Source organism: Cervus elaphus, chromosome 7 (genome assembly GCF_910594005.1).
Source record: "Cervus elaphus chromosome 7, mCerEla1.1, whole genome shotgun sequence".
NCBI lineage: Eukaryota > Metazoa > Chordata > Mammalia > Artiodactyla > Cervidae > Cervus > Cervus elaphus.
The window spans coordinates 41,998,851-42,024,047 of NC_057821.1; the positions used below are offsets into that span (position 1 = coordinate 41,998,851).

General features: G+C 44.4%; 1 protein-coding gene and 1 non-coding gene across 6 annotated transcripts in view; one reads left to right on the forward strand and one right to left on the reverse strand.

The window, feature by feature from the left end:
- The window catches only part of JARID2 (jumonji and AT-rich interaction domain containing 2), a 229,373-nt gene that overhangs the window by 154,900 nt on the left and 49,276 nt on the right, over nt 1-25,197 (reverse strand). The window lies entirely within an intron of this gene.
- On the forward strand, nt 21,293-21,365 carry TRNAW-CCA. Its single transcript has one exon. It is a non-coding gene; the product is annotated as a tRNA-Trp (tRNA).

The window sequence follows — 25,197 nt, forward strand, 5'->3', positions numbered from 1 at the left end:
GGTGTTTTTAATAAGCTCCAGAAAGCAGTTTTCAACATTTGGGAATTAGTACAACATTCTTCCCCCAGGCAAAATGGTTCCCTTACAAAAGCCTTAGCATTTATCATTGTCGACAGGAATCAACAAATGTTGTTTTAAATGTATGCTTAAAAAGTACACACTACAGCTCTAACTAAATGTTAGCAATTACTAAATTCTGAAGCTGACAGTAACGGTTCATTCCAAAACTGGAAAAGCCAAAGTGTTTAATCCTCAGGTTCCTATTTTTAACAACATACTGAAATTATAGAGACACTGTCATAAAATACACAACTGGAGAAGTCAGTTGACATACTTCTCCCCCACCCCCACCCAGAGGCTAATCTACCCACTGCTCCCCGCCCCCCCCCCCCCCGCAATTATGATGATTACTATTACAGTTTCAGAGAGAGAAGCCCAGCCCCCTTGGGGGTGTCCTCCAGGACAGTGGAGGGGCCATGCTTGGGACAAGCACTTCCCCCAAGAGCTGTGCTCACTGCCGTTCACAGGGACAGAAGGCAGTCAAGGAGTCATGGCTGCGGCCGGGACAACTGACTGGGGATGGAGCGCTGGGGGGGACCTTACAAGAACAGGGGACACCACGGGACCAGAGAGGCGCTGGGACCCCTGCACAGCAATGGGGAGCAGAGACAGGAGGAGAACAAAGGAAGAGGAAAACGGTGCCCAGGATGCAAAGGCACAAACAGTAGGAAGAACAGTCAAACGTCTCCAGTGACTGTCCTAAGACATCAGGGTTCAAAAGTAGACCTCCGCCATAAAGCAAAGTGACCCAGATGTCTCTGATGCTGTGGTGTACAACACGAGGGGTGTGGACAGAGTTCTCCCCCGGGGCCCCTGCTGGTTGTACAGAGCTAAGATGTACTGACTTTCAATTACCATTTACAAAATCAAGAGAGAAAAGAAGGTTGGTGAGTGCTTAATAGTCTGCATCAAGGAGAAATTAAATATACCCCACTGGTTTAATATAATTAACTTTTGAAAATTAAACCAATGAAAATAAATTAATAGCAGCCCTCATGAGCCTAGGTGGTGTCGTATGCTATTATGGTCCAGGTCTTGAATGGGCAGTAGGAGTCTATTTTTCACAGGAACTAGAATTTTCCCAGTCTTACATTTGCCTTTATTTTATCATTACTTCAGAGTTTCAAACAGGCCTTCTGCTTCTACATTCTACACTACTCCAGGTATTTCACTATTAAGAATCTAAGAAAGAGACATACTAAGAAAGAGACGACATAATGTCTGCCAGATGATCAACTGGTAAAAATAGCCATACCTGCTTGATCCATCTGGCCGTCAATGGGCTCCAAATGCTGGCTGAAGGAGGGAAAGAGAAACAAGCATTCGGTCGAATGAGCCTGTAGAAACTGCTGTGGAACTTAAGTCAAGCCAAGCCCAGACCAGCTTGAAAATTAAGAGGGGGTCAAAAAATAAATGGCTGTGAAAACAGAGAATGAAAACTCTATTCCCTTCAATAGGAAACAAGTGTGTATCCAACATAAAAAGCATCGGCATATGTAGAACAGAACTATCAGGACGCACTCTCTAAGACCTGAGCTACTCCAAAGTAACTCCAGTGGGGCTCACAGCCCCCTGGGCAACAAGAGTCAGCGCCTCCAAGGAACCCCTGCAACGACAAGGTCAAGTCCCGCTCCATCATGCAGCACACTGACAATGCCTCTTCAGAGACATAGTGTGTTACTATATGATTTATTGTAATGAAGCAACACAGTTTAATGTCATCAAGAGGCTTTAATTAGAGGAGGCTGCCATGTCTTCACGCTGTCAGATCAATTCCTGTTTGCATATCGTATAGACTTACACATGGTCTGAGAAACACCTCTGCTTGCCTTCCTTTGGGGCTATGATCTTCCAAGCTGTAAACTGTCATACTTTAAAGGTCTGCCCACTTAATGGGTTTTGTGTGTCCTTCCATACAGATAACCACCACAGAAAAGCTTCTCTCTTCTCCACAAAGTCCTGCAGGATAACAGATTCCTCTGTACAACCACCTCAGTGGTTTGTCTCCCTTGGCCCAAGATTCCCTAATCACTTCTAAGCTATGGCATCAACTCTGAATCTCATTTCTGGTGACACATAACCTTGTTTCCTTTCTTTTTCACCTACACATTCCTGAACAAGTCTGGATGCTAAACTAGCTATAATCTTTTCTGCTAACACCATTCACAGGGAATTGAGAAAATAAGGGACATCCAATATATCCACATTTCCACAACAGTAGAAGAAGGAATTATTGGTAAGTCATTTATCATATAAGGGACCTGTATCCAGGATATGTAAAGAATTCTTACAACTCAACAATAAAAACCACCCAATCCAAAAATGGGCAAAGGAATACACATTCCTCCAATAAAGACATATAAAAGGCAGGGAGTTACCATATGACCAATCAATTCCACTCCTAACTAAAAAAACCCTGAAAACCTTTGTCCAGACAAAATCCTGTATACAAAAGCTTGTAGCAGTTATTATTTCTAATGGGCAATAAATGAAAACAACCAAAGGTCATTTATGGATAAATAAAATGTGGTCTACTCATAATACAATATTACTGGCAATAAGAAAGAATTCTGGAAAATCAATAGTGGTGATGGCTTCACAATACCGCGACTGTTGTCCATACCACTGAATTTTATTCCTAAAAATGACTAAAATAGGAAAATTTGCTAGGTATATTTTATAAAAATTTTTTAAAAGTAAAGGGGGGTAGGCAAGGGAAATACAGACAATATCTGTAATAACTATAAATGGAGTAATGGATTTAAAAATTACAAATCACTATATTGCACACCAGTAACTTACCAGTTTCATCAACTACACATCAATAGAAAAAAATAATAATAAAAGGGGGATGAAGTGCTGATTCAGGGAACAATGTGGATGAACCTCAAAAACATAGATGGGTAAAAACAAGAAAAAAAAAAAAATCACCAGACAATAAGGCCGTGTGTTGTACAATTCCATTTTGATGAAATGTCCAGAACAGTCCTATCCATTGCAGAAGAGACAGCAGTGACTGCCGGGCTGGGGGGAGGTCGGGGAGAGGCTGTGATTGCTAATGGGAATGAAGTCTATCTTTTGGGGTGACAAAAATGTTCTGAAATTAGATACTGGTGATGGTTGCATTACTCTGAACATACTAAAAACCACAGAATTTTCTACTTTAAAAGGGTATGTTTTATGGTACATGGATTATATGTCAACAAAGCTGTTTTGAAAAAAAAAAAAAAGATGATGACGACAGTGGGAAGAAGCTTAGGAAATGTGCTTGCAAGTTGAGCACTCAATGTAAAATACAAGAATGCATGTTTATTTCCTCAGTTTGGATTTGTCTGTGTTTCAGGGCAAATACACACAAAGAATTGTTCTGTGTCTCAACTCTGCTGGGTCTTATCCCTCACAAAGTCTTCTCTAGACTCAGAAGGCCTACCAGGCTGACAGATGATCAAGGCATCCACCACGTGTCTAACACTCTGGTCTCTTCTCCTGGAGCTCAAGTCAGGTATGCTCACTACCACACATATTCCTTTACAAGTTATGGGTACTTCAGAAGAGGGGTTTTACATGTTGCTCTTTCCAGATAATAAAACTGTTTCTCCACGGTGCTGCTATAAAAGACCATCAATTTAATTCAAGAAAAATAAAGATTCAGATTTAACTGTGAGCCTCTTACACTGACACTATTACACCATGTATTTTGATTCATTAGTAGAAGAACCATGTGACAAGTTTGAGTTCCAATTACTACTCAGCTGTATCTTTAAAAATTAAACTCATGAGGCAAATGGCCATGAGGCAAATGGCCCCTCCCATAAAATACCAATAAATTATCAGTGAAGTAACTTCACATGAATATTCTCGTCCTTCTTGGCAGGGCTTTTTTTTTCCTACCGATCTTAACCTTCCCACCTTCTTCCCCCTTCTACACTCTGATGTAAGACTTAAGTTAAAGCTACTGGGTTTTAGTTTGGCAGTACGTCTGTTTACCAGTCTTTCCAAATTTTTACCCGACTCTGGCTCTGATGGCAGAACATATATCTGTAACCGGTGACCTTAGCAGGTACATTCCCAAATCACAGGGTGTTTGATAAATTCTTCCCCGAATGGACAACTTGGATCACTTTTGTAGGAGCTTCTGCTCTCCGTTCCCTGTACTAGACTACATGTTTGTCGTGCTTTTTAAATGGGGGAAGGACAGAACCACTACTGACTTCCCAAGACAATGAACATGTACTCTTCATAACCTACAAACAGGATTTCACAGATTTCTGAATAAAGCCACCTTCTAAAAACACTGAAGCTTTGAACTGTACAGTCTTCCCAAGCAGGAAAGTGCAGTATATTTTAATGTTTTTAAGAGATCTTTTGATGTCACCTTCCTAGTATTAAACAATACCTCTTTGCAATATTAGAATCTTTTGGCTGATTCATCAAAAATAGTGACTGAATGGAGAAGCTTCTGCCTACCTAGTTCCATTATTCATGCTGTGGAGTGTTCAAAATGTAAGTGCTTTGAATACTTTATTATACAATTTTTTGAGATGCACAAGCTATCCCTTTAGCACCACCAGGCACTTAATCTAAGACCGCCAACCTAAGCCATTTATAATCGTATTTCTGTTGGAAGAAAAATGTACTTAATTAACATTATTGGAGATTTAAAAAAGAGAGAGGGAGGGAGGGAAAGAAAAAAAGAAAACCCACACACTGACACCACATTTCCTCCGGTAATTTTAAGTCGTGACCACTGTGTTGTATCAAGCGCTGGCCACACAAGTGGATCAACTTAACCATTCTGATGCTGGGCAGGATGTGGATGCGGTGGTATTAATGAGAGCGTGAGCTTATAGTGTAACCTCGCCAGACCAAATAACCTCCTGGCCACACAAGTAGAAAATAATTAAAACAAGCACGATTCCAATTTAGCTTTGCAACCAGATGGTGAATGAAAAAGCAGACAAAGACTCATTTTATGAATAACCTGGGGAACAGTTCCTACAGTTTCTCTTAAAGTTACAGTCTGACTTGTGAAATTAAAAAAAAAAACAAAAGAAGGAGGCAAAGGACAAAGGTTCTCAACCAGAATTCACTCCCAGAGCACAGACATGTCCTTTTCTCCAGATCATGGCTAAAGAAATCACAAATTATTCCTTAAACAAATGCCAAGTTTAATTACAGTAAAGCTCAAAAAAAAAAAAAAAAAAAAGATGAAAAAAAAAAAAACCTCAGGAAAAATGAAGTATAAAAGACAAGATGCTGCTAACTATCTATTGCACTGAGATGTACATCAATAACAACATGAATGCTTCAAATCATCAGGAGTACGAAATGAAACAAGTCTCCACCAGTATTCTACAAAAATGTTTTCCAAAAAAATAAGATAAACATTTGCAACCTAACACAATGTTCTTTATTTGCCACACTCAAGAAAAATAAAGGTACTCCGAGGGTAAGAGAAAGGAAGAAACATCTTAAAATTCAGAAACTTTGCTAACAACTCTGGGAAACCGAAAGACAAAGGGACACTCCATGGAGCTGTCTGACCTTCACAAGGTAGACAGAGTGTGTGTGCTTTAACCTACATATTAAAGATGAAGACTCTCGTTCATGAAAGGGAGGCGCACACACACCACCACATGAGGATGGAAACATCATCACACGCACTTTCCTGGTGGACTGCGACCCTGCCGTGAGGGAAGAGGCGGAACCCGAAAGAATACATTTCAACACATCACCTCCCTCGTGCCCAAACCCTTGTTACAGCAAGGCAGGCTGTCAACTCTCCCTCTCCGCCCTGCAGACCTGGCGGCAGCTGGCTTCTCCAGGCTCATCCCTCCCCGGTCCCACCCACACCCACCCCCTTCAATCCCCTCCCCTGGGAGGAGCACCCACAACCACCGAGCAGAAGAATCCCAGACCAGAATCCTAAGGGACAGTAAGAAGACCGTCAAGAAATGAGCTGCAGGACTAAGGGATCCCAAAATAATGCAAACAAATGCATCAAAAGGACACTTGTTTCTGCCTCATTAAATTCAAGCACCATTACACAGTCTGTTTTTCTGGGCTCCTAAACTATTTCTGATCTACTTGCTTCCTTGAGTCAATGGATTTACAATGGGTGCAGAGATACTTCTCTGGTCCCAAGGGAAAGATGAGCGCCTACCAAGAACCCCACTCTGATTGAGGGCATCACACTTGGAGGCCTACGGTAACCTGCCCTGCTGGCTGTGCTGCCTGTGCGCCCCCAGCCCATCCTCACTGGGCGAGGGCCTCTCAAGCTACAGAGGTGATGGACACTCTACACGCTACACGCCCGATGGGTAACCGTCCCACAGCAGCACCCCCTCCATAAAACCCATGCTGCTGTCGGTGTGAAATGGGGGGACGGGGTGGCTTGACGATTTGAATTTCGTGCTTTGAGGTCACAAGGCCCACAGTCTCGTTATGACTGTGTGCTGCGTTCTCAGAGTCCTGGCTTCGGGGTGATGTTAATACTTCACTCGGCAACTTGGATGAACAGCCTCATGCTTCGACTCCTTTCTCTGTAAAAACAGTCAGCATTCAGTGGATTTTAGCTATTTTCTAAGCACTGTACACATATGACCATTTAATCCTTCCAACGACACCAAATAATGAGCCCAGAACACTGCACAGTTGGTGGACATTTTGGTCAGGACCTACCGGGGCCCGCATCATGAGGCAAGGCCCTCCCTGCAGGAGGCTGACCCTTACACCTCCTGGAATTTTCCCTGTGTGAACTCTCACTCAGGGTGAGTCTTTTCTTCCGCCAACATTTACTGAGCAGCCAAGCCTGTGGTAAATAAATATTCACCAGCAATCCGCTAACGGGATGGACCAACAGGGGCCAGGGCAGGAGAGCGGGAAAGGCTCCTCTGAAAACAATTAAGGGCTTGTGAGACAGAAACAAGAACGAGGTAACCCCAGTACTGAGGACACATCTAATCGGGAGGACAGAGAGGCTTCACGAGGGAGATGACACTGACTCCTGAAGGGTAGAGGTGAGAAGACTCTGTGAGGCCCTGTTCATCTCCAGGTGCGTTACTCCGATATTTTTTAAAAACTGCCCTAGAACCAAATTTTTACCATCGTACGGGGGCGGTTTCTACAAGCTCCTCCAAGTGCTGGGCCCTCCCCTCCTTCCAGTGCAGCCTCCCAAGCTCTGAGGGTCTCTTGCATCAGGATGAAAGGGGCAGCCACGGCCCTCAGCCTCACACCCACTTGCACCACCTAAGACCCCAGGGTCCGATCCCACCCTCCAGGTGGGCAGTCAGGGTTAGACAGTCCACTCGCTCAGTCACACTCTACACCCACGTGTCGGTATTCACAGACCCCGGGAGGTAAGGACCTCGCAGAAGTTTCCAGATACCAACTGAACAGTACATATGCCACAGATATGTACCCCCATCCACCCGAAAAAAAAGTGCAGCTGAGGGACTGCGATGTGAAAATGCACAGAGGATAAAGTGGCGATGGGAAGTGAACCCAAGGCTGGGTCTCTCCTCGAAGCAGATCCCCATCCACCCCAGCAGACCCCCCCAAAGGCTACTGGCAGACGAGGCCACACACACACCCACCCACCAGCTGTGGCCTGAGGACAGAGGACCCCATCCCTCAACAAATTACAGAGGTGGCAGCAGGAGTATTAGATTATTTATAATGAAGTTTTATCAAGCAATCTCAGTGCACAGACTTTACTTTAAACCAACCTTTCAAAAAAAAAAAAAAGGAGAGATCGTAGAGGAAACTTGAACACTGACGAGTTATATTTCACATTAAAACCTCTTATTTCTATGATCGGTATGCTGGGTATGTCTTCTGTAAACAAAATCTTCATCTTTTAGGTTTAATAATGGAATGTTTACACAATGAATGATGTTTGAAATGTGCTTTTACTACAACCCAAGGGGTGGAAGTAGACACTATAAATGGAACACCACTGACTACACAGTGGGTACTGCTGGAGCCAGGAGATGCCTGTGTGCTAGTGCATGAGATGATTTTCACTACTCTTGCAGAGGTTGGCAATTTCCTATAATCAAATGTTCTTTAAAGAAGGGAAGGTGCTGGCTCCTCTAGAAAAAAAGGTTTTCAACCACACAGACTGTAGAGCAACCAAATTCTCACACTGCTAGATTTCAGGATCTCCTGGATCTCTGAAAAATTGAGGACCCAGAGAGCTGTTTTCCACATGGAACAGATATTTAGAAATTGATACTCAAAACTGAAAAAAAAATTTGAATATACATTAATTCACCTAGAACGTAAACTGCTACACATTAACATAAATAACATTCCTATAAAAGTTATATTTTCCAAAATAAAAAAATTTTACTGAAAAATGTGGCACTGTTTTGCACTTCAGCAAGTCTCCTTAATGTCTGACGTAACAGAAGTCACCCGGATTCTCATAAAAGAATTCAATTCGCTGCCTCATCTCACCTCATGTAGTATCCGGGAAGCCCCCCTGCCCATCTGAGAGAAACAAGAGTGAAAAAGGAACGCAATGCCATGGTGTTACTCCAATAATACTTTTCACCTTGCAGATTTCCCCAGGAAGGGACTCTGAGAACCCCTGAGATGGAGAGAAAAGACGGTGACAAAAGGCAGAGCTTCCCTTTGCAACCAGGCACAGCAAAGACCCTCTATTCCTGTCAAGTGAAAAGAGGCATAAAGTTGTCCGGAAAGGACACTGTGTCCCGCTAAACCCCCTCCCGCAAACAGCACTGTCAGGAGGAGGGGCCTCTGTACAGCAGGGACTGGGAGAAAGAGACTTAAACCTTTACACACACAAATCCAACACAAGCGGTGAACAGCCAGGACACATGCCTTCTAGACTGTTGATCCCCAAGAAGAAATCAATACACGGGGTCTCCTGACAAACATTTTTCTTTCAAATTAAACAGGAAGAAAACTGGACAGATCCAAATACATTCACACATGGTAATGAACACGAGGCTAAGTTTCACGAAACGTGTTTTGAGTTGCATGCTAGTGCACAGGGATACTGAGTGTCATTCAAAATTTCTTAGCACAGATATTTGACTTTTTTAAAGTCAAAGTTTAAAAACAGCTCAGGTACAAGGTATAAGTTCTAAAGTTTTCATAAAAGAGGGATAGGAAGAAAAACAGCATTTGAAGAGGAAGCAAAGTGGGGGCGGAGGCCGCTGTTGAGTAAATAGGAAACAAGTCAACCTCTCAGGGGATGAAACAGGATGAAGGGACCAGAGGGACAGAACCCAGAGGAGACTGGCGATGGAGGCAGGCACCCCCACAACTCCCCTGGAAGCATCTACCCTATGGAGCCATTTACTTGAAAGACACAAGATAGATTTACACAGATAGATCCATGAGGATGTTCAAGGCCTGAAAATGGGAAGCCCGGCAGTTAATGGGGAGGGGAATGGGACGGGACGCGGTTAGGTTAAGCTATTGAAAAAAAGATGAAAGTTGAGCCATGCCCTATATGTGAGGTCTCCATGACACATAAGCTCCTTTCCTTCTCTCCTTCCCTCTCAACCTTTGGGAAAGTAACCCAACAGACTCAGAGGTCTTCTGTGATTAAGTGAAAAAAGCAAGTTTCAAAACTATAGGAGGAGGAAGATGAAATTATACACCCATACAAACAGAAAAAGTGTGAAGGTACTTCCTCTAGAAAGAGGTTGGACAAGGTGGAGAATTTATAACTTTATTTCCTTCTGTGTTGTTGAAATGCTGGACAAGGGCATGGATTAGTTTGCCAAAGGGCTTGGAGTTTTAAATCAAAATAAAAGGAGACTCATTAAAAAAAAAAAAATCACCTTTGACACACACTTTGCACCAAACAAAACTTCCAAAGTGGTCAGAGTTCAAATGTAAAAAATATTATTGAACTCCTAGAAGAAACATAGGAGATGATCCTGGCCATGAGATTTCTTAGGATACAAAAAGAATTGATCAAGGTAAGTTGAACTTCGCTGAAATAATAGTGGTTCTCTTCTACTGATGACAATGAATGTTAAAAAATGTCAAGCCACGAGTTGTGATCCCTCCCTAAACTTCAATTATCCTAACCCGAAGTACCTCTGAATGTGACTGCATTTGGAGACAGAGTTTAAAGAGGCAACTGAGTTACAAGGTCATTAGGGTGGGGCTTGCTCCATCATGACTGGTGCACCTATAAAAAGACGAAGTCTGGACTTGTGCAGAGGGACAAGCATGTGAAATTACAGGGAGAAAGCAACCAGAAGCCAAGGAGGAAGGCCTCAGGAGAAAGAAGCCTGATCTCAGATTCCTGGTCTCCATAATTGTGAGAAAATTTTTATTATTTAAGCCACTCAGTCTGTGGCACTTTGTTACAGCAGCCAAAAGCAAACTCATACAGAATAAATGCAGGTACAAAACATACTTAATAATAGATCCATATCCACAACATATTTTTTAGAATTCTCAATACCTGATTAATAAGAAAACAACCCAATTTCAAATGGTTAAACACACACATGAAAAGATGCTGAACATCTATTAGTTACTAGGGAAATGCAAATTAAAACCATGGTGAAATTCTACTACCTATCTATTAAAATGGCTAGAACTGAAAAGCTGACAAGACCAAATACAAATGAACCCTCCAGGGCAAAAACTGAACCCTCATACACTGCTTGTGGAATACAAAAAGAATACAGTCACTCTGGAAAAGATTGGCATTTTCTTATAAAGTTAAACATACACTAGCAATAAACACCTAGCAATAAACACTATAACCTCACAAAAACATGTGCTTTGTGTCTCAGTTCCATTCACAATGATCAAATACTGTAAACAACCAAATGTCCATGAACTGATGAACAAACTGTGGTATAATCAACAACAGAATACCAATCAGCAAAAAAACAGAAATGAACTTCTAGTATGAACAAGGACGAAATCTCCAATACGTGAAGATACTATCTAGACTCAAAGGCTATATGCTGTGTGATTCCGCATGAGACATTCCAGAAAAACTACAAAAAATCCAGAAAAGAACTCAATGTTTAGAGAGGGGGGCACCTGCTGTGATGAGTTACCTGACTCAGTGCATTTATCAAACTTTGCAGAACTGAATTCTTAATATAGATGAATTTTACTGCAAGCTAATTGTACCTCAATACATGTTCCACTTTACTCAGGGCCCAAGAATCTTGTACACAATAGACCAGTGCTGTTTATACAGAAATAAAACATGAGCCACACAATAATTTTAAGTTACCAAATCGTCACGTTAATATTGCTAAACAGGTGAGGTTTTAAAAATATTTTACTTAAATATGCCCAAAATATTATCATTTAAACATGTAGTCAACATAAAAATCAACTGACTTTTAAGATCTAGAGAACTAATAGTTGCCTGTGGGGAGGCAAAGGGGGTGCCACATAGGGGTAGGGGGGAGAAGGAGGGTTTATGGGACTATATTGGAGAAGGCAATGGCACCCCACTCCAGTACTGTTGCCTGGAGAATCCCAAGGACAGAGGAGCCTGGTGGGGGCTTCAGTCCATGGGGTCGCTAGGAGTCAGACACGACTCAGCGACTTCACTTTCACTTCTCACTCTCATGCATTGGAGAAGGAAATGGCAGCCCACTCCAGTATTCTTGCCTGGAGAATCCCAGGGATGGGGGAGCCTGGTGGGCTGCCGTCTATGGGGTCACACAGAATCGGACACGACTGAAGTGACTTAGCAGCAGCGGCATGGGACTATATGAAATCCTGTGTGTAAAACTCTTGAATAAAGACTCAAGTGATTTAGCTTTATTTTCATATTAGTAAGTCTTAGAAATCCAGGGTGTATTTCACATCGATGGTGCATGTCAATACAGACCAGACATGTTTCAATTGCTCACAGGAGGCTAGAGGACAGGGTCACGTCTGAAGTCTGAGTTTTAGAGAGCAGGACAAAGCATGATCCCAAGGAAAAGGCACAAAAGGAAGAAAGGCAAGGTGCTGGAAAACCTCCCCCTGGTTGGACTCTTTGGGGGTGACAGAGAGTCGCCCCAGATCTATGAAAGCTGCTGAGTCTGGGACTGGGTTTCTCTGGTGCTGCAGCCAGTGAGTCACTCACACGCACACGTGCATACAGGCACGCACACACACCCCAGCTCATTCGTCAGAGTGTAAGAAAGGAAAGGCAAAGAACACGAAATAGCTGCTCCTACACAATTCAGGGACGCCTAATGGATGCAGAAAGGAAGGCAGGAGAAATCCAACTGGAAAACAAGGCTCTGCCTGCCTGCCCAACAAGCAGGCAAAAGCCCACTGCCTGCTCAGATCTAAGAGGTTCCTTACCACAGCCCAGGGGAGCAGAAAAGGAAAAAACAAGAATGAATCTGCTGGGAAACATACAACCACCAGGCGGTGGGGAAAAGCAAACTACAGTCCTGGTGCACACTACCTTAGCATGTAACCCAGTGAGCTGCACTGCTTTCCTAGAACGAGCCTGCCACGACCAAATCACACAGTCCAATCTCAAATGAACCAGATAATTCACAACAGCTTGGAATTCTTCTCTTTGGTTTAAGAGTATGCTGTTATGTTTATATTACGGTTATGTCTGATATCCTGGAATTCAGGGGGAGGAGAGTTTTTGTTTTGTTTCAGGGCATAATCTGGAAATAAGAAATCATCTGTCCCTCTCTACCCTGAAGTCTCCTCCCGCCACCAACCCCCAATGTTGCAGATACCTCAGACAAAGCTATCTTTTCAGCTAAATGATAACCAGGTGGCTCAATGGTAAAGAATTCGCCTGCCAATGCAAGACACACCAGTTTGATCCTGGGTTGGGAAGGTCTCCTGGAGAAGTAAATGGCAAACCTACTCCAGCATTCTTGACTGGAGAGTTTCACAGACAGAGGAGTCTGGTGGGCTACAGTTCATGGGGTTGCACAGAGTTGGACACGACTGAGCAAACACACATATAGAAAGTTTGGTTCAGCCTGTGGCTTGATGCAGATGCTCCCTGACCACTGGCTGAAAATACTGCCCAGAGTTTCAGTTTAGAAACAGTCCTTGAACACTTTCAACATATGCCAGGGGCTATCTAAACATTTCTTGGGTGATTCAAACACAATCCTTACATGGCAGGTGCTGTTTTATCTTCCATTCTGTAGAAAAGGCAAGGACTGAAGAGAGTGAGAGTGTTAGTTGCTCAGTCGCGTCCAGTGTCCAGCGTCCAGTAGTCTGCCAGGCTCCTCTGTCCGTGGGATTTCCCAGGCAAGAGTACTGGAGTGGGTTGCCGTTCCCTTCTCTAGGTGATCTTCCCAACCCAGGGATCGATCCCAGGTTTCCCGCACTGCGGACAGATTCTTTACTGTCTGAGCCACAGGGACTTGAGCCCGTGAGGACTCAGGAGAAGGATGTTACTCACAGCACACACCGCAGCATCTCTCCGGACCTCCTTGGGCACCAGGAAGCACACTGAGGTGGGCCACTGCGAAGCAATGCTCGCTTAGTCCACACAGTAACGAGCACAGCTCTTACTCTGAGCATCCTGTCTGTAAACAAGTGGAAGATCACAACCACGGGTCCTACACATACCTTCCCCTTGTCCTTACTGTTTCTTGAAAACTCAGGTCCCACAAGCAATCATTATATTATATACTTCTCGGTATGTCTCAAACTACACTTACACGTTTTTCACTCCACCAGTCAGGCTTGAAGATTTCCCACTTCCCATCAACTCCTGGACACCAATTTTAATAATCAAGAATGCTCCAATTATAAAATCTGAGTTCAAACTCATGCTTTATTATTATTGACTAACTTCTCCCATCAAGGAAAGTATTTTGGCTGTTGTTACTTTGCTTAGCCATTGACCCAAAGAAGAATGCAGCAATTAACCTGTAAAGAGAAGAACTATTCCTAAGATGTTGAAGAAACGTGTCTTCTGCAGACAGATTATGAAATAGTTAAGTCTGCTGTTGCTCACAGTCTTTGGTTCTGGACAGACAGCCTGGTTTCATTGCCTCCAATACTTGAATGTGAAGAGAAAGCAGAAGTAATAAAAAGCTATATCCAAGTGTCTTGTGAGCCAACCAAAAAGATTTTCAAACCTGATTTTCCTTGTTAAACATCATTTGAAGTGACTTAATCCATGGGTAAGCGTGCATTTTTTGAGGAATGAAATATGTTCTGAAGCTAATATTCTGAACACTCGTGTGGGCACAGCCTCAGTTAACACACAGAGTAGACAACTCACAAATAACTATTAAGACTTATTTTTATGACTTCCTTTCTCTTGAGGTACAAGATGGCACTGCCCTTTGTCCCTACAATAAGGTGGGTGATTATAACAATGATATTAAAACTCAATATAGTATGAATTGGCATAGGCCCAGGTCTTCTGTAATTGACAAGTTTCAGAAATCAAACTCAAATGAAATCTAGTTTTAAGAAAGTTTCCAGCATTTTCCATGTGCTCACCACAGGCAAACCAGTTCCCATCACACTGCCCTGTACAACCAATATACATTTTCTTGAGTTAATGTTACTCATTATGACACACCACCTCTCCTCCCCAAGTTTCACATACTGCAATTTCATAAAACTCCACAAGCAAGATGGGCAAACGCACCAAAACCATAAAGTAATTCCAAATCACATATCATGTTTCATATGCCGTTTTTTAAAAAAACACAAACAGTATCATATTCTTGTATGCTATTGACTAAAATTATCAGAGACTGCTCTTCACTGGCTTTCTCTCCATAAGCACTATATGTAAGTTAGAGGCCATATAGTTAATTCCACAAGTGAAATACAGTGAGTAATTATTTCCTATATTATCCATTCTGAATAACATCTAATCTAGCTGCTCAAGAAAGATTCCTGATTAGATAAGGAGGAAACATTTTATGTCATTAGCTATAGTTTCGTCCTGTTGAGGAACTGCATTGTAATGAATACCAGATGAGTTTAAAGTACAGCAGGGCTCCGAACAACCTCCAAATCACATTTGTGTAGCCTGCTGATAATGAACAGTCAACATTCGACCTTCTACCTGTGACCTACTTACACAGTAAGACTTGCCCAACTCCCCAGATACCAATCCACTCTAAATTACTATTTAGAGTACAATCACTGAGGTTCTTAAACTACATTTTTCCTATTTTCACCCATACATCCTATGAGCTGCCTAATTAAAAGCAAGGTTTTCCTTTTTCTTTCTAAGTCAGTTCTGGTGGAAACACAACAGGGTTAGCCTAGCCTGGACTCCTGCTACAGAACCAAGACTTGACCTGTGTCTTGATTAAATATTAAGTCACTGGGTTGTGGGGGAAATTAACATAGCAATGCATTTTCCATTCTCTTCACAAGCCTCCCCAAGCACAGCCCAAGCTGTGCACAGATTCCAGCATCTTTCTCCTTATATATCCACACATGCACAGGATCATAAGTGAACCATGCTGATAAGGGGACAGCTACAAAGTTCTAATCGTTTTGAAACATACTGAAAAACATACTGTGAGGATGGAAGAATCAGGGGAGCTCAAATTAACCAGGCTCTAACAATATAGCTATGCCTACTTGAAATTATTACCCCAACTTCTATTTCCATAGACACACTGCCTACCTGGGGTGTGACTGAAATATCTGAGTGCTGACCTCCAGTTCACAAAAGGCAAGAGTCACGGGGCTGAACTTCTCTGAAATCAAAACGTAGACGAGGCAAGAGAGCCATAAGCTTGATTATTGAATTAAATTTACCTAATTTGCAACTGTTGACTAGGTTTACCCTCACAGAAAGTTGTAGGGCCATCTGCAGGTTCTATTTTCCCTGCTACCCTCCAGTACAGACCCCATTTCTAAGTTTTGTTGCATAAACTGAAGCCAGGTAAATCCATTTCACTCACACACATGATAATAACAAAGTCTGGAACTGAGCAGAGGAAAAAATTACATACAATGACTGTCAGAGGTGTCCTTTGAAAATCATGTTTGAGGCAGCAGCCCCTCGTTGACCCCAGGTTTCCCAAAGAAGGAAAAGGCTGTTTCTGTCTCATGAATCTCTTTGATGATTTATAACATTTCATATATATCGCTCCTCCCCCAAGAAAGGGAATAAGCCCTAAAGCCAGTCCGTCATCCTTTCTGACATCACCAAAGGCCTGATTTCGTTCTCCCCACTGTTAGCTCAGAAAACTGACTAGAACTGAATGTCTAGGCTGCTTCCTTATGCCCTTTTAATAAAGCCAACCACAGCAAAGAAAACAGAAATTAGTGGCAAGCACAGAGCTCCTTGCCACTGGGACTCACGGCAGCCTTTGGACAGGCCATTATGGTTGTCTGGCTCCAGCTCTCTTCTCAGTAACCACCACCCCCTCTCTTGCCTGCCCCACACCACCCTCCAAGATCAAAGGCAGCACTTACTGTTTATAACATCCTGAGCAATCCGGGAATCCCAAGAGGTTTTTGTTACCTTTCCCATCCCTCACTGTCTCTGCTCCCCAAAATACTCTCTTAACGATGCTGGCCAACCCTGGCACAGGCACATCTGGGAATCAGACCTGCTCTGAGATGCCTTATGGTTAAAAGCAGGGTGCGGGTGGCTCTGGGGAATAAGGGTACAAGACTACTGGCCTCTACTTCCCAGCAACTGTGCAGCCAGCGCACAGCAAGCTTCTTTTATTGTTGACAAGGAAAAACAAAAAGTTATTGCTGAATATGTAAAAGGTCCCGGGTACCCTACAATAGACATCTAGAAGGATGCACAGTCGAAGGACACGTGATCAGCGAGCCAAGGGACAGCTCCGTCTAACCTGTTCCCTTCTCTTTTCCCCCTCTCCAAATGCTGCTACAGCCACTGGTCCTCAGGCCCAGCTTTCCCTTTTTGGTTAACACACAAAGGCAGAGCAAGCTCTATCTGAGTAATCGTTCTCATTCTCCACGCCCAGGATCGCCAGGGAACCTCGGCGGAGCCAGGAGGGCAGAAGTCTTCTGCCTGCCTCTGCGCACCCACCTCTTGTGCTGGGGAGAGAGGCCCAGACACACAAGTCCTGGGGGAGCGGGCTGGTCCTGAAAAGAACGCCCCGACAAGGGTCAACGCCTTCCCACCCCAAGACACCCCCGCACACCCTAGACTAGCTTTGTGTGGTCCTTGAAGGTAACTCACCCCCTGCCAGGGACACACCTATCCTGGAGTACAGGGGTCCCGAACAGATGCCCAGGCAATCACAGCCAAATCAACAAGAGAAATTAATTCAAACAAAAATCCAAAAGAAACATGCCAAGCCAAAAGCTCAGGGATTCAGAGTAAACGATCCAGTAGAATTCTGGGCCCAGTGGTTAACTACGGAAAAACTCAACTACACTGATCTTGCAAGCAGGGCAAAATCAAGAGGCAAACCTAGGTTTCCTAAAGTAAAGGTAAAAATTTCCTGGGGAGTTTTGGGGGAAATGACTTTCAGGGCAGTGTTTGCTGAATATCTCAGATTTCAAACTAAAGCATATCTTTACTATGAATCCATTCATCACCCTTAAATGACTCCCCAAGTCACACCAAACCACAACCACCTCAGAAGCCAAACTATTGTTATTATCCTAAGAGAGATTTGCATTTTCAAGTAAAAGGGAAAAAAACTGACATGCGCTATTGTTTCACAGACTGATTTATTTCTGAACTGGTTCTGAGTTGTTTTTTCCCCCTTTCTGAAGGGGGTTTCTTAAGGGGGACAGGAAGAAATTATTTCTGATTTTGAAAATTCTATTGCTAAATTGATAGAAACAAGTTGAATGCTGAGCAACGTGCCATTTCTAATTATAAATAACTGGTGGGGAAAGGATGTATAAAAATCACAACTGCTAACACTTAGTGTCCACAGGGATTCATTCTAGACCAGACACACTCATCTAAAGCCCCCAGCTACTCTAAGCTCTTTTTATTAACACAAGTGAGGAAACTGAGGTGCAGGCAGGCTAAATGACTTGCCCACAGTCATTCCACTAGAGGCAGAGCTGAGATTTGAACTCAAGGCTTATAACTGATCACACAGCTTCAAAGGTTTGTTCAAAACTGAACAAGAGCTGGGCTCTTTTAAAGAGACTGATGATGACATTCCAAAAGATAAGATAGATAGACAATTTGCAATGAGGGAAATTCATTTTCCACGTCTCCAACAAGGAGTCTCACGGACTTCAAGTGCCTCACGTAAGAGCAGTGACACTACTGGGGCCTCTGGGTTCACCCCAAAATTCACCTGAGGTGCTGGTCTAGAGGGAAAGGCCCCAGGCACAGCTCATTCAGCATCCTCTTCCTCTCTGTTACCTCGCCCACAGGTACAGCAAACTCTGAAGTAAGTGCTGCTTCTCTGGGAGTGTTGTTCACAGTCCTCCAGTACTCAAAAGGGGGAAAGAAATCAAGGTGGCTCTTCACTTTCCCCGTGATACTGATTACTGCCAACGACAGTCCAAGATATCTTGGCTTTCAAGCAGTATCAAGCATCAGTTCTACCATCCTCAGCAACAAACCTTAAAATTATTACAGATGCAATCTTTCTTATAAAAGATTCCTAACTGGGAACCTTGGCTAAATAACAACAGAATGTGCATTTCATAGAGCTTCTCAAGCAAGCAGCTCCATTTTTAGACTCAAAATGTGCAGAGGTCACCGTTTTAGTTGTATTTGTGGTATTAGTTGAGAAAACACTAAACATTTACAGAAAAGAACCAAACAAAAGCAGGGCCCTTGGGAATGATCTCCAGCTCTAGCTAACTAAGTCTTCCATCACTAGGAAATCAATCTAAAGAGAAGATTCATTTTTAAAGCATCACTTTCTTCTTTCATAGATTTGGGAGCCATAAGAAATCCGATTCCAAGTCAGTACCCAGCAGGTGCTGGTGTAGGGACAGGATACCAGGCCCAGCTGGCACACACCCCCATAAGGACTTGCTTTTCCCACTTCCAGTTACAGTACTGGACTCAGAACTCAACTGAATAAAGACGTGAAGGAACTGGGCACAAACTCCACTCGTTTCTTCAAAGACTCAGGACTAGCACGACTCACAGGGGCGCTGGAGCAGCGGAAGCCACTTTATCTGTCTTGGACGAACCCCATCCTAAGTGTGAAGGTATTCCAGCTGCAAGCGCTGTGGGCCAAACTCTGGATTCCACACCACACTCTAGGGTGTGCTGACTCTGCTATGCCTCCCCTACTAAGATCCAAGTTGCTTTAAGATGCAACTACACACAGTCCCTCTCATTACCCTGGGAAGCCAGCTGCTGTCAGGCAGCAGGGGGAGGACAGTAAGGCATCAGCTTTGCTAAGCCACCCACAATGGAATGAATCAAACAAAAATTCTAAGGGACCAGCCCGCCATTCCTGACCCTCTGTAGTCCTCCAGACTGTCCACTAGCTGGCGTCTTAAGGAAGCAAGGACTGTAACAAAAACAAGTCTAAGCTCTTCTTTCTGACAGAATCTACCTAGGACAGTACAGTGACGGTTTCTGGACAAGCATGCCACTCGTGTTTCCTGTGAAAGGCTCTGGCCGGGGCAGCCAGGACTAAACAAAGCGGGCCGGCTGTGCAGATGTTCTGCTTTACCAACACGCTCCAGAAACCAAGAGGAACAGTTGACAAATCCTTTCCGCCCATTTGTTTCACAGTCCCCCAACTTTTCCTCTGACATCTGTGCGTTCCCCTCTGCCATTCTGTGAATTCAAGCTTCCTCTTTCCTCCCTAATCCAAGAGGCCTCCACCGCCTTTCCGGGGTCTATAAGCTCAACACACGAGAGCCAACTAAAGCCCTGCCTAGGAGGGCATGGCGACGCACTCCAGGATTCCTGCCTGGAGAATCCCAGGGACAGAGGAGACTGGCGGGCCGCAGTCCATGGAGTCAGACACGACTGAAGCGAGCAAGCACACGGGAAACCTTACACCAGAAGTCACAAAGGGAACAAAGTTCCAAGTACTATTTACTCCTTTGCTCCTTCAACAAATACTTAAGAAGCACCGCTTTAGGTGCCTGAGGAGGATCTGTGAGCAAGAATAAAGAGCTTCCTGCTCTCATGGAGTTCATACTCTAAACCAGCAAGGCAGTCACAAGGGTAGTGTCTGAGCTCGTGGTACATGCTAGAAACAACAGCTGGCCGCAGAGCCGCACAGTGAGGCGGGCACAGCGCGGGCCAGCCCGGGACCGCAGGCCCCAGGTTCCAGCCCAGCCAGCACACTCGCGGTCCTGTGACCTTCAACCAGGCCTTGAGCTCAGGAGGCCCCACAGCTGTCCTTGCCTGTGAACCCCATCACCTGAATAGCTGCTGTCCAGAATTAGTCACCTCTGTTGGCTATACCTTGGACCCAAACACAGTATTATTTCCCCAAAACAAGTAATGAAGAGGGCCACCTCCCTGGGGGCTCGGGGAGCAGCGGGCCTAAGGCTGTCTGGGGAGAGAAAGACAAAGGTAATTGCCTGCCCCACACCTGTCAGGCTCAGCTGCCGTCAGGGGAAAGGCTTAGGCGACAAATGCACTGCAGGTACAGATTTGAAAAATCCCAGGTGGGAAGGAATGAACTTCTAACGACAGGCTCTTGAAATGCAGTGAAGTTTCTCTGAATCAGCAGGGAATGCTCCCACCAAGTCCACTTACTTTCAGTCCACTTACTCCACCCCACCCCCAGATTTGCAAGTCAAAAGACCAGTGCCACGGAGAAGACACAGCACTTCTGCCGTGCAGCACCCCACACACTAAACAGACGCTGCCGGTCAGCACCGCCCCGGACACGCCGCCTCCTGCCGAAGCACCGAGGACCTGCCACTCTGACTTGAGCAGCACCCTGGTGCCACTTCGGTGGGGACGGCAGGTTTCTCGGGAAAGCTGGCTCTCTTGAAAATGTGAGGCCACAGTGAAGAGGCCCAAAGGCCAGCTCTGTGAGAACTGTGCCCCTGTTCCCAGGATTGACACAGAGCCTCTGGGCCGAGGTGGAGCTGGCACACTCCCGGATTCCCAACCCTGCCCCACACCCCAGGCAGGACACCTGCTCTAAACACAGCACTTTCTTCATACAGGAAAAGAGAGAAGTTACACTGTACACCAAACCAGGCACACAGATCCACTCCGATGGGAGGATGGGACTTCCCCATTGATGAAACCTAGGTCAGCAGAGATCAGGAGACAGTCTCCTACACCTCAGTCTCCATGATTCCTCCCTACCTGGAGTCGCTCTAGCCCACTTTCCCACTCTGACCCAAAGAAGGAAGGCAGAGCACTTCCCTGGTGGTCCAGTGGTTAGGACTCCATGCTCCCAATGCAGGGGGCATGGGTTCGATCCCCAGTTGGGGAACTAAGATCCCACAGGTGCGGCCAAAAACAAAAAAGAAGACATGTAAAGAGGTTACCAAGGAAGGAGACAGCTGCCCAAGCTGAGCTCTGTGATATTCAGCACTGAATTATCTTTCCCCCAAATGAAGGTTCAAAACACGTAACACAAACAAAAGTGTCTGTATTTTGTGCAACTGGAGGCTGCAGCCTGTTTTAAGGGAAAGACACTGAAGGGAAGAGTGGGAAGTCCAGTGCTTCCTCTCAGCTCTGACGCCAAGGAACAAGGTGTGGGTCTGCTGAATTGTCTGCTTGTTTCTTCCCCTACTGGAGGGGTGAGTGTGGAATCTGGCTGGATCAGCTCCCCAGTACCTAGCTTCCTCAGTGTCTGTGTGAGTGCTGACGCTTGTCTTAATGCCCAGTTAAGAAATGGGCTCTCCAAACAATAATGGAACCGCCAGACCCTCTGAGAAGGAAAGACAAGATAAAGAAAAACAGAAAGAAAAAGAAAACCAAAACGAGAAAAAGACTATTCAGCCATAAAAGGGTAGAACTTATTGGTACAAACAGCACGTATGAACCTCAAAAGCATTCCAACGAAGAGACCTAGACACAGGATTGCTTCCATGCACATGAACCTTTACAACACTGCTGGAAATCAGGGCAGTGCTGGCCCAGACCTGGTGGGGGGATCTGTCAGTAGGACCTCTCTGAGGGGACACAAGTGTTACGTGCAACACCCAGGTGTGTGCAGTCACCAAAACTTACCAAAACGTGTGCTTGCAAGGGTCGCAGTTGTAAACTGAACTTCGGGAAATTTTTTTTTAAGACATCTGAACTGATTTACAACTGTTTTCAAAAAGAAGAGGGGAGGTGCAGTTGTGACAACTCACTGGATTAAACTGATTTTTCTGGAAAGCAGCCACCCGTGTTAAATACAAGTCAATGCCAGAAGCCACACCTTGGGTGACACAATTCAGGGACTGGGTCCAAATGTGGGGAAATTCCCCCAAGTTTGATGCTGTGAAAAGTGACTTAGTAAAGAAATATTTATGATACAAACTCCCCTTAAGGCCTTGAAATATTTAAAGAAAAAGCAGATTTTATCTTTTAAAAAAGAGAGAGAGAAAAAGTCACCTTTGTACAAGCTGAATCAGATATGATTTGTGGTTTGTGTTAAGGGATTTGCTTCTATGCTGGGCAGAAAAGCAAATCCAATACTGACCTGTGCTGAGAAAAAGATTCGCTCGGATGTTTTCATCCTTTTTCAAACCCAGCGAGGTTTCAAACTGAGGGAGGCTCCCCACAAGGTGGGCAGGAAACGGGAGACCAGCACCCTCCTTCCTGGGGGAGGCCATCCAACTGGGGGTGGGGGGATATGAACCCCTGCCCCAGTCCATGCTCCACGGGGAAAGGTCTGAGAGAAATTACTCCACCAGAGTTCCAGAAAGTGCTGTGGCAAACCTCGGCATCCCACAGGAGCCCAGCCCTGGCACTCCCATGTCAAGAACTCCACAAGGAGTCTCACAAGGGGACTCGGGGCAGGCAGCCCCGCGGAGACACAGAGCATCAGAACCCGTTCCCAGCAGCCCACAAACCAAAGTCAGCTCAGTTTCTGGCACAAAATGATTTACAAGTCATCCTGGCAGGCATCATGTCCAAGAGCTATTTTTAAGACAATAATTGTGGTCTAAATCTGGTCAGAGGGTCCTGGGTGTTTGAGGCTAAATCCCACCTCCTAGGAAGGATCAGTCAGGAGACTCAGGCCCATTTCCATCCCCAGCTCTCCAGAACCACCTGGCAAAAAATGCAGAGAGAGCAAGCAGCATGGCTCACGCCATCCTGAGAACCCCTTCACCAGAGTTCAGAGCTCTGAACCACTCTGTTCCACTCACCTTGCATTTTGCTATGTAAATCACCATTTCAGTTTTGGTTGGGGTAAGATGGGGGGATGAGGGGGTGCACTTATTAATGCTATCTGTAAATGGTAAGTTCAGCAGACAGTATTTTCCACTGTGACTAGTCGTTTGTAAAGAATACTGATTTTGTTACTTTTATTCTGTAAAGTGGCTACAGAAGGAAGCATTGCTTTTACACTATTCTGCAGGGTTATGATAAAAACTCATATTCATGTATTTTTACATAAATCACATGCTCGTTTTGCTCTAACCAGTAGTAGGGGGCAAAGGCATTTAAGCAGCACTTTTAGAAATTAAATTAACTATCTGGTATTCATCCATTTCACCAGAGACGCCCAGCCCAGCCCCACCAGTCCATCTGTGGAAACCCTCCCTTGTCTCAATCCACAGCTGGATAAGCGACTTCTCTTAAGAAGACACGGCGACTGTTTCCCCAAGATTTTAGATGCCATTTTCTAAAAATCACACTGCAATGCATATTTCTTGGAAAAAATACAAAACTGCCTTATCTTGAGCATTGCTCCCTCTTCCCAAACTCCTGCATGATTTTTCACATTGAGACCTTCCATTTCACTCTTGAAGACACTGCTCTCTCACTCCCATCTTCATCAGCTAAATTCCTATCTTCCAAGTGTCTACACTGTAACATCCAGGAAGTCTACGCTGTCCTTCCAAAGTGTGCCCACAGCATGCTGGACACCTTGTCTATCAAAGCACTTGTCCCCTCCCTCTAGAATAACATCACAGCCACTGTTCACTACTGACTGCCTGGCAGATGGTAGATCAATAAATATTCCTCAGATAAACAAACAAAAATTAAACTTATTTTGATCACTCAGACAAAATATTGTTGGTTTTGGTGTGTGTGTAGTTGTGTTTCCTCCTACAGTACTTTTCCTAAACAAATACACTCTTTATTTGAATTATTATAACCACAAAAGATTAAACTCTACACACTACTTTGTCACTTGCTTTTTTCACTTACTACATTATGTCATTAAATATTCTTGCTACCAGAGCATTTTAATGATCACATAGAACAAATGTTCATTAATTTAACCAATCCCCCACTGGTTACAATTTTTCACTGTGATACACAGTGACATACACTTGATACACAGCCCTGTGGCCAAGCCTAAATAAATTCCTAGAAGCAGAGAGGCTGAGTCAAAACGTATGCAAAATACTGCCTGAGTTCTAGTACACACAGAAGGCTGAAAATGCAGGGTATCGATTTTGGAAGGATACAGACAGGATCGCCACAATCAGAAGAAGGAGCATTTGACTGGCAGCGGAAACACAGGTTGTTTAGCCCAAAGAAGATGAACACTAAGTCTGTTAGATGGAAATCATGTTTATTTAGCGCCTTCTGAGGATAAGAAGGCAACCTGAGAAAGAGATGGAAAGAGCATGGACTCTGAAGAGCTATCCAACACAACCCTGCAGTGGCTTTAAGTGTTGAGGCTGAGGCAGGCAGGGCTCCTGGCAGGGGAAAGACTGGGTCAGCGTCACAGGAAAGGCAGCCAACCAAAAAGGTCACTCGTGTTCAACTACTACTGTGTCAACCCTCGGAGGGCTCCTCACAGCCCTCTTCAAGTGAGACGGGAGAAAAGCCACGACGAAACTTTTCCTGTGTCGCCCTAACAACTATCAGAGAACACCGCATACTGACTGCACACAAAATGCTCCTGAGAGAATCAATTTCCCCAATAAGCAAAAAAGTCCTGGTCGACCAAATGATGGGTTCAGTCCCTAACGACAGCAGTGACATGTTTTATGTCTTCGTGAAGTGGTGAGGGTCTCGCTTAGCCTCACAGCTTAGGGCCCTCACTGTAATCCATGTGATAAGAGCAAGTGACTCTAATGATAACATTTGCTATAACTGCCTCATCTCTGTTTTCTACAGAAGGAAGGTATTCAACAGATCAACTGTCACTA